Genomic DNA, 15,756 nt, shown 5'->3' on the forward strand with positions numbered 1-15,756 from the left:
GACGCAACAGCGTCGCGAGCGAGGTGGGCTGGACTGGATTCGTGACCTGTGATTGGCCAATCTGGCCTGCTTAAAAAGAGCGTGCAGAACCACACATCAAGACAATCAATCTTAAAAAGACTGAAAAGTCTTTAAAAGTCTTTCTTTGATAACACTAACCAAAGTACACTTCTGTTTCGAAACGGTGATAGGTTGACACGCATTCGCACAATAGTGTTTCTAGTAACATATTAGCTTTGCATTTTTAGTTTTAGTTTATTATTAATATTATTATTACAAAGCAAATGTATTTTAAAAACTAATACAAACTACATCAATGTTCACTAAGCCACGAGTCAGCAGCGTTAAAAATATGCTTTCATTTTTTTCATAATAAGATTTCATAACTGAATATAGAATAAAAAAATATAGAAGAAAAATATTTATGTGGCAGAATGAGAATATTTAGCAAATGCATGCCAAAATTTGGCTGTGAGGGGAATCTGTGTTTCCTAAAGAGTGTTTAAGGAAGTGTGTGGAGAAAACAATCTTTCCAAATAAAACTCTTTGCATAATCGAAATAGAAAGAAACCTTTCATGTCTTGCTCCTTTGAAATCTAATGAAAACAAAAGTAGCAACTGGCGACAGAAAAGTCTGGGTATCCAGAGGAAAAAAAAAAGAGAAAAACCTAAATTCGACCAGAATGCTAATTATTGCTGTTATAATTGTTGCAACATATATTAATTTCTTAAACTTATTTATATAGTTGGTCTACGTGTTAAAATGTTACTTCAGTGGTAAGTTGAAGATGCAGGCAAATAAATATGAGCACAGGTTTAAGAGATTATGTGGCAGAATCACTTATGCAAAGGCATCATATCCTGCCAAGAGTGGAACCGGGTGTCCAGGTAACTATGTGCTGCATGAGCTGTCTATTCAGGACCCTTTGTACCAGATCAGCGATTAAACCACCAGACTTGCAGTCAAACTCAGCAAGTGTTTGTAGAGAAGCTCAAAGAGCGATTGTGTCTCGCTCTTACAGACAATTCCTTTTGGATCGTGGGAAAGCGAGAGATGAGAGGGGGTAATACGTAACAACTCATTACGACAGAGAGGTTTTGTTCGAGCTGGTGGGGAAGTATCTGCTTATCGCATAAGAAAAATAATCAACCTGCAAGAGCGGGAAACAACAACGCACTGGCACAATAATCAAAACTACACACAAATGAGAAACCAAAAAAACCCTGACTTAAGTTAAAGAGCGCGCACCTTTTGTTGCATTGTTGCGTTTCTTTGATATGCTAAGAAAAACAAAAACAGACATTTCTGAACAATCAATGATGGATGTTCTGGACCTGCGAGACAGAAAAGAAAATAATAAAATAAGCATGACAGTCCAGGATGTTCGTCATCTCAAGCCTTCAGAAGAGCGCAAGAGGAGTGAATAAAGCGCTAAAAAAACAATACGACGCAGGACGGTGCTACAATGAAAAGATTTCCAATCAGAATAAGATTTCAATATAAACACTACCTACAATGCTATTAATACTATAAAAATGTTAATATATAAATAAGAAAATAATACAAAAACAATGATTTATAGTTATATATTATTTTGCAATATTTGACTCTATATAATAATTTTATTGATATTTATATCATACTAAATTTTGAATATATACTTTAAATTGGAATATATAAACCCGTTAACCTTTGTTTATCTAGGTAACTAAATATTTCTAGTCACATGCAGTTTAAATGGAACAGTGACACTTAATATTTACATTTTTAGAAAAAAATGTGTTAGTCATTTTTTTTTTGTTCCGTAATTCTGTTCCTGCTTGGATTTCCCTTTACAGGCAGCATGCTGGGGTGTGCTGGCCTCATTCAGAAATACTGCCCAGTCCATCCGTCAAAGGCAGAACAAGCAGCCATACACTCTCTTGGCAGGGTTTGTGGACTCCTGCACGTAAGGGGCTAACTAATGTGCCCTTTTGTTGCTCTAATGTGCTTAGATGGCATCTACACTCATTCCATAGTGCGTATCAACCGCACCAACCAGCAACCATGTGCTTCATTCACTACAAGAAGCTCTGGTTAGGAGTAAGCAGCACGTAAACAGTAACAGTACTAAATAACAGTACTCGGTTTTAGGAAAACCTTGCCTCGCATTTCATTCTCCTTGTCAATCAAAAGGCAGGGCTATCTCAGGCTGTTGTCAAAACACAAAAGCTGCTCATGAGGGTGATATAACTTCATATTTTAGATACTAAACACGATCTGTGGATCAGCTGAGAACTAAATGTTACCTTACGGGACATGCGTTTAAAATAAATACGCTTTTTATGCCTCGTTCATCCATGTTGGCAAAGGATAAGTTCAAATGTTTTTACAGCAGTCACTCTATGAACCATATTGATGTGTCTACAGGGTTTCCAGTACATCGCAGGTGGTGAGGGGCTTCATTGACTGAGTTGTGAAAATTGACCTCTGAATACGGAAAGCGGACAATAGTAAAGTATGCATCTTACAACATCGAGGTACAACAGACAAATAATCACACCTTGCATCCAAGCGGGAGGTTTTCCTTCAACTGTGCTGGAATACGCTTTTCTTGGGACCCCCTCAGGCTTAAGTCTGGCCTGGCTTCAGGTCTTCAAAAGAGGATGTTTAATTATGTCAAAACGCCTCCTCATTCCTACGTGAAAGGGCATATCGTTTTTTTGAAATGTAAAGAAGTCAAGAAGATGAAGTGCAATAGTTGTTTTATAAGGAACGGGTGTATGATCATTACTTAAGGAAAATATTTTAATGCTGAGCGTTATATACAATATGCGATATCAATGAAAACAATAAAACAAGATGATGGATGTATAACAGTGAAAAGTGGTCCTCTTTGTCCAACCTTTTGGCCCCAATCACTAAAAGCCTCAGAAAAGCAAATACACAATTCAGTTGGCAATCTGGTGTTACTGGCCAAGAAATGGTTCTGGTAAGTATTAGAAACAAAGTGCTACATTTACACCAGTCACATCAGAATCAGAAAAAGGTATCTAACAAATTTTCCTTATTATTTACTGAGCCTTATTTTGACTTTTGTAAAGAAAATTCATTAATTATAGCCCTTTTTTCATTATAATGAAAGTAAAAACAGCTGTCTCTTTTGTGGTGCTTGATATAATTTTAGAATGTAGAATTTTAGAATGTATTTTAGTCATTAAATGCACAGTTTTTTATGATTATTGTTTGACATTAGTTTTTAAGTCTGAAAATAAGTGGCATGGCCCAGCCCTACAGACAAGTCCTTTCAAGACAATACACACAAAACATTGATTTATTTGGGAAATCTTACCTTTACCTTGAATCACTTCTAGCTGTTCCATTAAATTGCAATCTGCAGAAAAGTTATAAAATAAAAACCCTTTAGCAGAGGAGTTAGAAAGAGCATATACTGTAGGGCATATAATATAGTAATCTATTGTGATATGAGCAACAGCTTTATTTAGAACCAAAAACAATGTGTAGCTAAGGTCAAAAGGTCATATAGCTGAATTAGCACAGCATCATGCCAGAAATTCTAGGTGGTCAAGGCCATAAACTGACCTTTTATCCGTATATCTTAGCTGTCCGAACTAATGCCCAGGCAGCTGGCATCCTTGGCCTCTATGCACAGGTTGGATGAATGGTCTGGTCAGCATGTCTTTGTGTCATTTGACTCACTGGGAGTAAATTCAGGCACAGCCCCGGCCAGCTCATGCTTTGTCCTTGTATATGCACGTCCTTTCTGGCAATCTAAACTTCACTCTGACATTTTAGCGCCTGGACAGTTGAGGCGAGGGCTTTCATAGCCGTGAAATCTGATACGTTGGTTGCAGAACTGACAAGCCTGCTACAACAGCGTCGAAACGCCCTCTCTAATGCCCTCTCTGCCAGTTTCAACCCTGCTGAGTCACTGCTCCCGTTTAGACGAGCTGGAGAAGGTCCGGCATGTCTCATGGGTTTGTTAATAGGACCACTGCAGGGCATTGTTTAATTCAGCACCTCAGCAGATTTATAATGACTACAGCAATCAGTACCATTCCAAAAAAGACTTTAAAAGAACAGCTTAAAAACCTCACAAAGGCTTTTTTTTAACATCTATTAAATCAAATGTTACATCAGAAACTACATCAACTGCTACATAGAGTGTACAATTGATTTTTAGGTATACATTTTACAAGAAAATAGAGAATATTTTTTTCACTTTATATTCAAACTCAAAAAGTAGCAGAATTTTTTACCTTCTGAAATATACATATTATTAAATCATACAATTTCAATATTTATTAAAAAAAATTTTGCAAACAGATTTTGGACTGATTTTGCACACTGCCGAAATCATCTGCGAAAGAAAGTAGTGTATATAAATATGTATTTAATGTGCATTTTAATTTGTCTAATCCTAATGCCATTAAAAAGTTAACATTTTAACAAATTATGAAAGAAATTCAGCTAGAAACTTTCAAATGTGCAGATATAAAGATTTTAAAACAACAGTATTTCATCAGGTCACAAAGGTCGATGTTAGACCTCTAAGCCTATTGCACTTGTTTTTAAAAGTTGAATAGAAGATTTAGAAGTATTTACTTGAAATATGCAAAGTGGAACATTACATAATCAGATCAGTGTGGTGGAATTTGAAGTGATAACACTTCAACAAAGTAGTATTTGTGTCTAATCTGGGTCATTATATTAGTTGATTTCAAATCTGTGCAAAATTCAATGTCCAGTGTTAACTGAGGCCTCAATCTGTATGGTAACTGCATAAACTGTAGCATAAATGAAAATTTAATCTAAATTTATCATAGGTAAATTTAAAAATTAATTAGTAATTGGTAGTATCATTCAGGTGTACTGATGGCACTGGTGACATTTATATTGACCCTCTCACTCGACGGAAGGCAAAATCGGTAAACAGAGGATTAATCAGATTTTACATTATGTACATTAGTCGTGCGTAAATATTGGAGCAGCTTTCCAGTGGTGCAGAGAACTCAAGGAGCGGGAAGGGACTGAATCTGGCCCCGAGGTTGTGTTGTATCTTTTTCTTTTTTGCTTTGTTTAACGCAAAGCTTTTGTTTCGAATCTGCTTGTGTGTCATCTTCACTTGTTTCCGCAATCGTCGTTGCCATGGTTGCGTACGTACATGTGGGGCGAAGATATTAAAAAAGGGCATGGCCGTGTTTGTTTTTGCTTTTTTTCAAATATCAACACAACTATATGAAATCACTAAAACATCTCTGCTAATTAAAAAGAGACAGTGGACTAAACATGGGCCTTTTTTTTCATCTTCAAACAGGAAGAAGGAATGTCAGTGTGATTTTTATTTCTAAATTAATCATATTTGTTAAAAGGTAACACCAGTGACACAACTATAGTGTACTACTTCCTTCATTATGTATTTTATAATATATATTTGGCATTTTCTTTTTATGTCATCATATATTTGATAGCGTATGAATACATTATTATAAGTTGCATTTTAAATGGTAGAAAAGCCAGCTTTTGACCCCAAAATAAAGCACGTTCTCTCAGTTTTGTGGTGCTTGGAATTCTTTATAATGAGTTAAAAATAAATATTGTCACATTGTATATTGTTCAAATAACACACAGTTTTATTTTAAAATCTAAAAAAATTTAACCCTAAAGTGTTCTTTTCAAGTGTAATATTTCTGTAAAGGCTAGGGACAAAATAGATTTAACCATAGTGACTGTATACTACTGCCTATGACAAAGCTAAAAGACACTCCTGACAGTTAAAAAATTCCGTCTGCGCTCTTCGTATTAATCACCAGTAAACAAAACCTTAGATTGTTACTGTAGATTGTGCAATATTGCAACAAAAATTTCCAAAAGACATCTTGCATGCACTGGCTGACAAATTGCAAACACAGCAACGCTGGATTCTTAAATAGCAAAGTTCAATTCATAGAGCTTAAAAACTCTAAAAAGGCATTTGTCACACGGTCTTGACAGGTGCCTCGTTGCCGGAGTTGAATTCTATAGTAAATAATAATAATTTCAAAACAAAGCAGATGTCCCATATAATATTGTGTTTAAGATGTCTGAGAAAATTCTCAAATGCATTCACGCCGGAAAGTTCCCGTCAACATACATTAATCCATAAGGACGAGCAGACTTCTGAAATTGTTCTGCTGGCGTTTCGCCATTATCTATTATTAATGCCAGCATCCTAAACTTCCACCAATCACAAACTGTAAAATAAATATTGGGATTGTACTTTGACAGCCATATCAGTATATTAAACAGTAATATTAGGATTTGATCTTAAAAGTCAATGTGATTTTTTTTTCACTTTGTAAACAGAAAATGACCACAAAACTTGTTTATGAGGTCAATATTGTGCCAATACTAAACAATGGCATAACAGTAAAAGTGCTTCGCTGTGCATTCGAAAGATTTTTAACGGTTTAGTGAAATCTTTACACAGTTGCCAGATCCTCTCTGATTCAGAATGAATGTGCTTGAGTCAAAATAAAGCGGGGCACTTGTTCTGAGCCACCAGACTCTTGTTATCAATAAAAAGCTGTCTGATTGTTTTACTGCCGTAGTATTTCCTTGATTAAATTAAAGACGCACAAGATAACACAATAAGGCAGACTGCTGCTAACAGTGACTCAGCTGGAAATATCTTTCTGATGCAATAGTGACTTAGTAGCTGTACAGGTGTGCGCTGGAATTGCATGACCCCTGAACTATAAATGACTACATTGCTTATTTATTCTATCCACTTTGATTTGATAATGTCATAGGGTGACCTGTGTCAGCCTCAGACGGCACGCCAGCATGACGCACAGCTTTATTGGTTCTCTGGGAGCAAAGTTTTGAGGACAAGTTACCTGGAAGCAGTGAGCACCTCTAAGGAAGAACGGTATGAAGTCTGAAAGATAACAAAGAAATTAGGAGTGAGTAAACAGGATATACTCAAGCACAACTATATATTTTTCGATTCTCATTTGTTTTGTCCACAGGCTGAAAAAATATATAAACGATTTATTACTGCCTCTTGCCATATATATATATATATATATATATATATATATATATATATATATATATATATATATATATATATATATATATATATATATATATATATATATATATATATATATATATATATATATATATATATATATATATAAAACACACAATCACACTATATACATATTAGTACTGTGAAACGATTAATAACATCCCCCAAAAATTTTGGTTTGCATAATATATGTACTGTCTATATATTTATGTATACATATAAATTTTCCTTAAATATATACATAAATGTACAAGTTATGTAAACAAAAAAAACTTTTATTTTGGATGTGATTAATTTACAAAAGCCCTCACGCAGGATTGGAAGGATATAAACAAAACAGAACATTAATTTCCTGGGTGAACAATTCCTTTAAACATATGTTTCATGTATCAATAATAACAGAAACATTAATAAAACATCCTAACTACATCTCAGCAGCTGACACCTGTCACTACACACATTCAATAAGCCGTGAGGATGTTTGTTTTATTGTAGCTAAGCAACAATGCAGCTATGGAGGAAATACTCAATTGATACATGTCTGGAGTAAACGCGACCTGAATTGTTAATGATAGGGTGGCTGATAGAAAGAAGCTTGGAAGGTGACCATGGGTTACTATATCAAGCCTGGGGTATAATATTAGATATTGATCATTACTCAGCTAATTTCATCTAAGGAGTTCGGTTGTGATACGTACACTTGCATCCACACATCCACACATCCACCGCTACTGTTGTTCATTAAAGAGCTTGTTTAGTAAGGACCTTCACGAGACCTCAGTTCCACAGCTTGTTGATTATAATTCACATATCTCCATGTGCAGACTGCTATTCCAATGACTTTCAGGACCTCGGGGCCCACTTTGATTGATTGAGAGGGGTTTACAGGCAACGTTTAATCTCACAGTAATTAAAAAGGGGCATTAGAAAGGGCACAGTCAGAAATATACGGGCCTATTGTAAACATGCAACCCTTTTATAGATTTTCCCAGGGTTCCTTTGCTACATCCAGCCATTTGGGTAATGTGCCATTTTTCTCGACTCCCATTTGAATATAAAGGATTCTTTAAGACGTTGCTACTTCAGTCCATTCTGAACATGAAGCTTCATCTCCATGGAGCATCGTCGGTTCTCTGTGGATTCCTTTAGACTTCCTGGTAAAACCACAAAAAGATAGTTACTGGTAAGGGTGGAATACAGAAAGTCGTAAATTCATTCTTGGCTAAAGAGATCCATCCTACCTGACATTAATTAGGTAGATTCCACCCTCCTGTAAAAGCAGCCCTGGTTACAACATTTTCTGCTGCAACAATTTGCTGATGCAATCGTAAAGATAGACAATTGTTTTATAGCGTCTGACTGTAGAGAGGTAAGAATGTATAGACACGACCAAACACAAAATTATCCATAAAAAAGGATGAATCTGCTAAAGTCTAACTTTATCTAATTAGATTAGATTGTCTCATTAGATTGCTAAAATTAAATGACAAAATCTAATAAACAAAATAAGCATTTAAATAAGTATTTAAAATTTATTTATTTTTTGTATCCTGTAACAAACAAAAATATAAAATCTTGAACTGGCCTAATCATTGACTGTGCTTGTATTTACTGACTTTTTAATCAGTTCATACATTTTTTTTCCTTTATTTACTCAGTGGTTCATTATTGTTAGGCCCTATTCAATGCCTTGGTACAGCACAGCCTATACAATTTACCTACACTGAAGAAGGCCATTATAAGCCTGTTGTCTTTGACAGGAATCCATAGACCGAAGAATGTATGAAAGTTATTGCATTGCATAATAAAACATTAAACCAATTTATATATATTTTTTAAAAAGTACAAGCACACTTGTCAAACCCTTCAAAACAAGAAGGCTTTACAGCGTAAAAGTTTGGGGTAAATAAATGTATTTTTGTGAAAGACTAATTATACTTTTATTCAGCAGGGATGCAATAAATTTACAATGACACAAAACATTTGCTGTTTTGAGCTTTCTATTCGTTAAAGAATGCAAAAACATGCATCACAATCTCCACAAAAATGCAGCAGAAAAGTTTGTTGAAATGATTTCTGTGAATAATAACAACAACAAAAATAATAATAATGATAATAATAATGATAAAATGTTGGAATTAAGTACACAAATACATATATCAAAATTGATCTATTTTTACCAAAAACTGTAGCACTAGTGAGTATTTCTTGCAAAAACATAGGCTAAAAATACTTTACCAGCCCCAAACGTTTGAATGATAGCGTACTGTTCAAAAGGAAGATAATCTCTTACATCTCTTACAGGCCCCACTCTCCATCTTTAATGACTTTAATTAAACTGAATAAGCAAAACTGAAGAGGAAATAGTGAGTGACCACTGAACCTATTCACGCTTCATCCCCTCTGGCATTCATTATGTCCAATTAAGCATCTGCCACTCCAGCTTTTCTCTGCAACTGGGCACAATATAAAAACAGGCTGTCAGCCAGAGTTAAGCCAAAGCGCTTTTTAACCAGCGGAGCATCAGAGTACCGTCCCGCCTCAGTCCAGAGAACACTTCGTAGTCCAAACAACCAGGTTTGCTTAAAAGCACGCAGACAGACTAAACAAATTAAAAAAAAAATTTGTTCCCATTCAGTTGATTGAATATTCGAATTCCCCGTACATCTGTTTGTGTAGAGTCTATACGTTTTGTCCAGCTGTTGAGCATAATTCAAAATGCTCGTCAAAGTCGCTAATAAACCAGAATTTATACCAGATTAGTTTGACAGAAGAAAATCGACGAGTCCATCTCTTTAGACAGGCGCGGGGATGAATGTGAGCATTTATAAGCTTTCATTGCGAACGTATTAGCATTCCACTAGTAAACTGAATATTTTCGTGGCGCGTTTTGAAAGCATGTGGATATAACAAAATATAGGTCAGGTTCGAGACTGCGGAGTAGTCTGTAAATTACACAGGAAGTGACGCGCTTTATCATTTGAGTCATCAAGTGTCACTGTGCGGGAAGTTGGCTTTTCATTTGAATACGTGTGTGTTTGTGTTTGCAGTCAGGATCAGACTGGTTTAGATTTACAAGCACATGATGCTGAGGTGTAACGCTTGTGTGCCACCTATCGCATCTCTTTTTCTTTTGTTCTCCTTCTGTTACAACCCCCACTGGTCCTGCTATCTTGCCATCAGAGTCTCCTATTCTACCTTTCAGTCTTAAATCTTCTCTCACGATGGCACCCTCCACGGACCACGAGAGGTTTAGGATTCAGTTTAGAATAGCATGCATCTAATTTTAATTTTATCTGGAAGTAAATAGTTTTTTTTTTGTTTAGTTTTTTATTAGATTTTAAAAGTAAAAAGAAAAATAATAATAATCCCATTGCCTCAAAGTTCTCACCAAATTGTAGTCTTCTAATAAGATCTTAACATAATGAATCTGAATATGCATTTGGGTGCATTTTATCAAATAATATGCTTTTTACTTTTATTCATTAAAAGTGCAAGTACAATATTTATTGGACTGATCAAAATACTGAACGTAAAACGATCATAAAAAATGATCAAAATGCCTATTAATTTGGTTCTTTTATTTAATTTAGTTAAAATTGCATGTGCAATATTTTTTTATAAAATTATATATTTCTAATGAATAAAAGTGCAAAAATGTCTAGAAAAAATGCTGATTACATTTCATTTCTAAAAATTGCATTTACACCAACTATAAAAAACAAAACAAAATCATTTTATACAATGTTCAATCATACAACTAGTTTTCTAAGGCATCAGACTTACTTTATTTGCCCCCTGGATAATCAAGAACAATTTGCATTTTCTTCTGAAAGAACTAAAAAATAAATAAATAAATATAATTGTATTGCTATAATTGTTATTCTTTACTTTTTCACTTGCATGATCCCTACTCTGCCTTTCATGGTTTTAGTTTAAATTTTTTTTTATAAAAGTTAGCATCTTCCTGCCTCTCTTTTTCTTTTTCTTTCTACCTAAACCTAATTCCCATTACTGGGGAAGTGAATACGCTCTCGCCGACACATACACACCCTGAAAGCCAAACCCGCTAGATGTGTGCGTGTGTGCGAGCATGCACGTCTGCCATCTGACGGCACGTCCCACCTCTGCCATCTCACATCTATTTGTTTAAACAGGAATTTGAGTGAAACAGCAGCTCAGCTTCTGAAGTGTTAACCACAAGCTGTTATGATGGTTAATCCTGCCTTCTAGAGCCATGGAAAAATTTAATGACCTCGTAGCATCAGCCCGGCTTCAGTCAAAATCAGCTGAATGGAAACGGTGACGTTTCTTGGTAGCATCGCATACTTTATTGTTCTGCTTTCTTAACCTTTTGGAAGAGTTAGCAGCTTCAGTTGCTGAACAAATGAAGATACTGTCTATGCAAAAGCAGTAAACCCTCTGCAAGTCCGAATTATGAATGAAATTTTTATATGTGTGGTTTTCACATGCACATACATGTCTACTTCAGTTGCTTTGCTTTTAATTAAAAAGCAGAAGCTGTACTGTACAGTCAGTGGAACGAATTAAAAGCATAAATTCAACCCAAAATTACAATTCTGTCATAATTTACTCACCTTAATTACGTTTCAGACCTGTGTGACCTTTTTTCAATGGAATAAAGAGGAGAGACTGTGAAAATGGTGTTGGTTGCTCTTTTTCATGCAATTCCTGAGGGTTTCAGCCTTAAAAATGACACAAAGCGTGTTAAAACATGTCCCAAAAGCAGTCAATACGACTTCCTATGAGAACATTCATTACTGAATTACTGAAATAAATGCTTGATAATAATAAGATAAATAATAGTCATATCAATAAATAATGAATGATTAAATAAATAATCATAAAACAATAAAAAAGTAAATTGGCAATGTATGATTATAGCGGCCTACAAAGAATGTGAAAAGCTGATGACTATACGAAAAGCAAAAGCATTGGATTTTATTTATTAGATTTTTTATTATATTTCATTTTTTAGGTTACACTTAATTTTGATGGTCCACTTCAACCACACATTCTACTAACTCTGAGTAACTTTGTAACTGAATGTCAACTAATTGTCATTAATTTGCAACTACATGTCTACTAACTCTAGGTTTAGGGTTAGTAGAATAAGTTGTCATATACCTGCATATAAGTTTTTTTTGATAGTCAGTATGTTGTATATTATGGACCCATCAAAACAAAGTGTTAGAAGATGTTAAGCAGACAGTCTACTAATACTCTAATGACTGCTAGTTGACATGTAGTTGCAAATTTACCTACTCTTAGTAGAATATATATAGTGGACAATCTAAATAAAATGTTAACAATTTTTATTTTATTTTTGTACTTGTATTTTTGTCACTATGTAATTCAATACTTTCATAAATAGGTGACGTATCTGGTGGCTTAAAATGAAGTAAAATCTCATATTATTTGCAAAATGGATGCACAGACATCCTTTATTGTTGTACAGAAAGGTTGTCTAAGGCCACAGTCACAATTCTGAAAGCGAAAATGAGAACTCGAGAACTCAGGATGTAAAAATGCAAAACCTATAACCACCAGAGGGGAAATGCGCAGCACGGTTTGTAACATAGACTGCGCTGGAACTAACCGCCTTATACCGGTGACCTGCAGACAAATACGTTCACTGCTAACAGGAGGATTGGGTTTCCCTTTCAAGCACACAAACACACATCCAAAAACAAACTCAAGGCTCTCTGAGTGTCTGCAAGATGCCACATTCAGATCAGCGGCCAAGAGACTGAATAAAAAGACCCAAAGAAGGCTCTGACAGCATTCAGTGAGTGTTAGTATTTGCTTACTGGTCCTTGCAGAAGCTTAGAGAGCGTGTCGTGAATGCTTTAATACTTTATTCGTTCCCGCTGTAACTTTGGAAACTGTATAGCCAGACAAACGCATCTGAACATTAGCTCATCATTGTCCAGTTCATATTACATCATTTTAGTGTCAATCTTTGCTTAGTAGCTATGTTCAGTGGGTAAGTTGTCGCAGAATTATTGTGGACTGACTGGCTCCACAGGTCCAGCGGGATCTTTTCTCACTAACATTCAACGCCAGCTACTTCATTTATTCTCCATTTAGTCGTTTATTTAGAGTTTAAAGGTCAAGAAATATTTTATTAATTTTTTAAGTGTCACGTAACAATATTAAACCAGTTACCAGATATAAAAAAACATCTGCAACAAGGTCAACACAAAAGGTCCAAATGTGGTTCATTGATCAATAATTTTACATTAATATAAATTTATCATTATACTTAAATATAATGTAGTAAAATAACTATTATTCTCAGGTCTAGAAACTTCAGTTGAAAGTAGGAACATGTCTCATATCTGATCATCCACGTGAGCACCAAATCCCACGAGGAAACAGTCACCCTGCGAAGAATCAAACTCTTTGAAGACCATTCATGGCCATTCACGCTACAAGGAAAAGGGGACCGTCTTCTTATGTCAGACTAAATATCCTGACTGCAAAGGTCACAAGTCAGTCACGTAACTAGACAAATAATCAAGTAACAATGAGAGAGGAATACTGACAACTATTATGTAAATATACAACCTCAGTGACTAATCCAAATCAAAGCACTATCCACACTTCCTTTGAGAGAGACTCCCTTTTGAAATGCATTACTATGTGTGTGTTCAAGTGTAAATAGACATTTATTGTAATTCTATTTTTGTATCAGAGGACTAGAACTAACTGCTGTACTTGTGATATGCACACACATATATATATACACACACACACACACACACACACACACACACACACACACACACACACAAAATATGCACATGTATATCTATCTATATTTTCTCTCTACAAGGTTCATCTCAGTCAACAGGAAGTGGTTAAGTCACTAGCATTAGATGAAAAGTGAAGTAGATTTGTACTTAAATGTGAATAGTTCATTTGCAGAAACAAATAATTATGTTTTTTACAAATCATGTTTTTTATTATGTAACTGTGTTTTTATTGTTTCAGTTATTTTTTTAACCTAGTCAAAAAAACTAAAACCGCAGTTAGATTAACTGGAATGCACAACAAAAGAACATGATTTTTGAGAATTGTTAAAAACTGTGTGTATGTGTTTTTGCAAATGAACTGTTTATGTGATATTTTACTCTGTTACGTAGAGCTCTTAGGCAGAAACACACACACACAGAAAAGTCTTAATTTTTGCCGTTTTCATTTTAGTTTCACCAATGTTTTTTGTTTTGTATTATTATTTACATATTACACTATGATATCTAAAAAGCAACAATATAAAAAAGTTTAAATAGAATTTACTTCACGTGCATCAATAGACAAAATATCAAAGGTTAAAGTGTTTTTTATAGCTTTTTTGTAATATAGATGGTAAAGGTACAAATTGACTCAAAATTAAACTCGACCAAAGAAATGTTCACTAGAGTAAATATCCACCACTATTATATTCACACAAAAAACATATTTCAGTTACTGTATGAAGTCTTGATTGAGCAAGCCCCCTTGTGGAAGAATAAGAGTATTGTTCTTTTATCAACAATGCCTTATTCTGATGAACAGATGTCCCGACAAAGGATTTTGATCTTCAGATTCCCACAACCTCATGAGCCGGAGGTCTTCTGAGACTGGCCTGTTCATATCTGACCCGCGTCCTCACATCTTTCCTCTGTTGTAGGTCTGGTATTTCGCACCAGGCCATTAGAGGGCACAGCGATGCCACAAACGTCCCACAGACAGAAGGGAGGAGTTTAGCAGTCGCTACCAGACTTGAACCTGCCACAATAAAATGTAATGATGGATTACAGTTTAGATCTGTTCCACAGAAAACACATGCTCTATAAATAATGGCACCCGTCAGAGACCCGCCACGTTCAAGAATGGAGGAGAACATCATTCATCAATTAAAAAAAATAGTGGTTAAATTCAAGAGGGATGCCAGGTGGATACTAAACTGCTTAATGATTTAGTGTGGTGTGCCATGAAAGCATTCAGTCCGACTCTAATCAGCATTTGTACTTGGTGGTGAGGCCAATGGGAAAGTAAAGAAAATCTTTCAAAAAAACCCCACAAAAATCTCATGGAAAACACAGTTTTTCTCCCTTGCTTAAAAAATAAAAAGAAACATATTTAAGTGTATATTTATTTTCAAACTATATAATATCTATAATCTGTAAAAAGCAGGCATATCAGTACTCCAGCTAGCATTCTTATGACAAAAGCTCAAAATTCAAAAAGGAAACCCGATTATGAGCACTAGATGGCAGCCATAACATAGTTTAAGCGTTTGCTTGCGCTGACCTACTTTTGGTATCGCACCGATCCACACATGCCTCCATCCTTAATGAACACGGAAAAACCATACAAATTTAAAAAAGCCTACAGTGTTGAAAAGCTTTATGCTAAATAAATCGCTCTTCCGTTGAAGATTATGAGCGGCGGAACACCTCTGCTAGCTGTGATCTCATTTAATGGTACGTTTTCTCTTTGATTTGAGGTCAGATGAGGTTACAGCATGCAGACCCGATATTAAGCCTAACACTTTAAAGACCCCTGCTTGGAAAGGATCGGCCAAACAGTATAAAAGTACTTACTAATTTGATTAACAAATTAAACCCTCAGTTCTCCTCAATTAAAAGCCTATTGTGTCACACGACCGTAC

The 15,756-nt window shown here is 35.1% G+C and overlaps 2 long non-coding RNA genes across 2 annotated transcripts; both read right to left on the reverse strand.

Annotated features, from left to right (window-relative positions):
- Positions 1-2,442: 2,442 nt before the first annotated feature.
- Positions 2,443-3,854, reverse strand: LOC122346445. The gene is made up of 3 exons (XR_006251131.1): positions 3,584-3,854; positions 3,333-3,374; positions 2,443-2,678 (listed from the first exon to the last, which is right to left on the reverse strand). It is a non-coding gene; the product is annotated as an uncharacterized LOC122346445 (long non-coding RNA).
- A 3,510-nt stretch (positions 3,855-7,364) lies between these two features.
- On the reverse strand, positions 7,365-14,807 carry LOC122347497. The gene is made up of 3 exons (XR_006251227.1): positions 14,572-14,807; positions 11,675-11,782; positions 7,365-8,230 (listed from the first exon to the last, which is right to left on the reverse strand). It is a non-coding gene; the product is annotated as an uncharacterized LOC122347497 (long non-coding RNA).
- Positions 14,808-15,756: the final 949 nt, after the last annotated feature.

Source organism: Puntigrus tetrazona, chromosome 6, assembly GCF_018831695.1.
Source record: "Puntigrus tetrazona isolate hp1 chromosome 6, ASM1883169v1, whole genome shotgun sequence".
NCBI classification, from domain to species: Eukaryota; Metazoa; Chordata; class Actinopteri; order Cypriniformes; family Cyprinidae; genus Puntigrus; species Puntigrus tetrazona.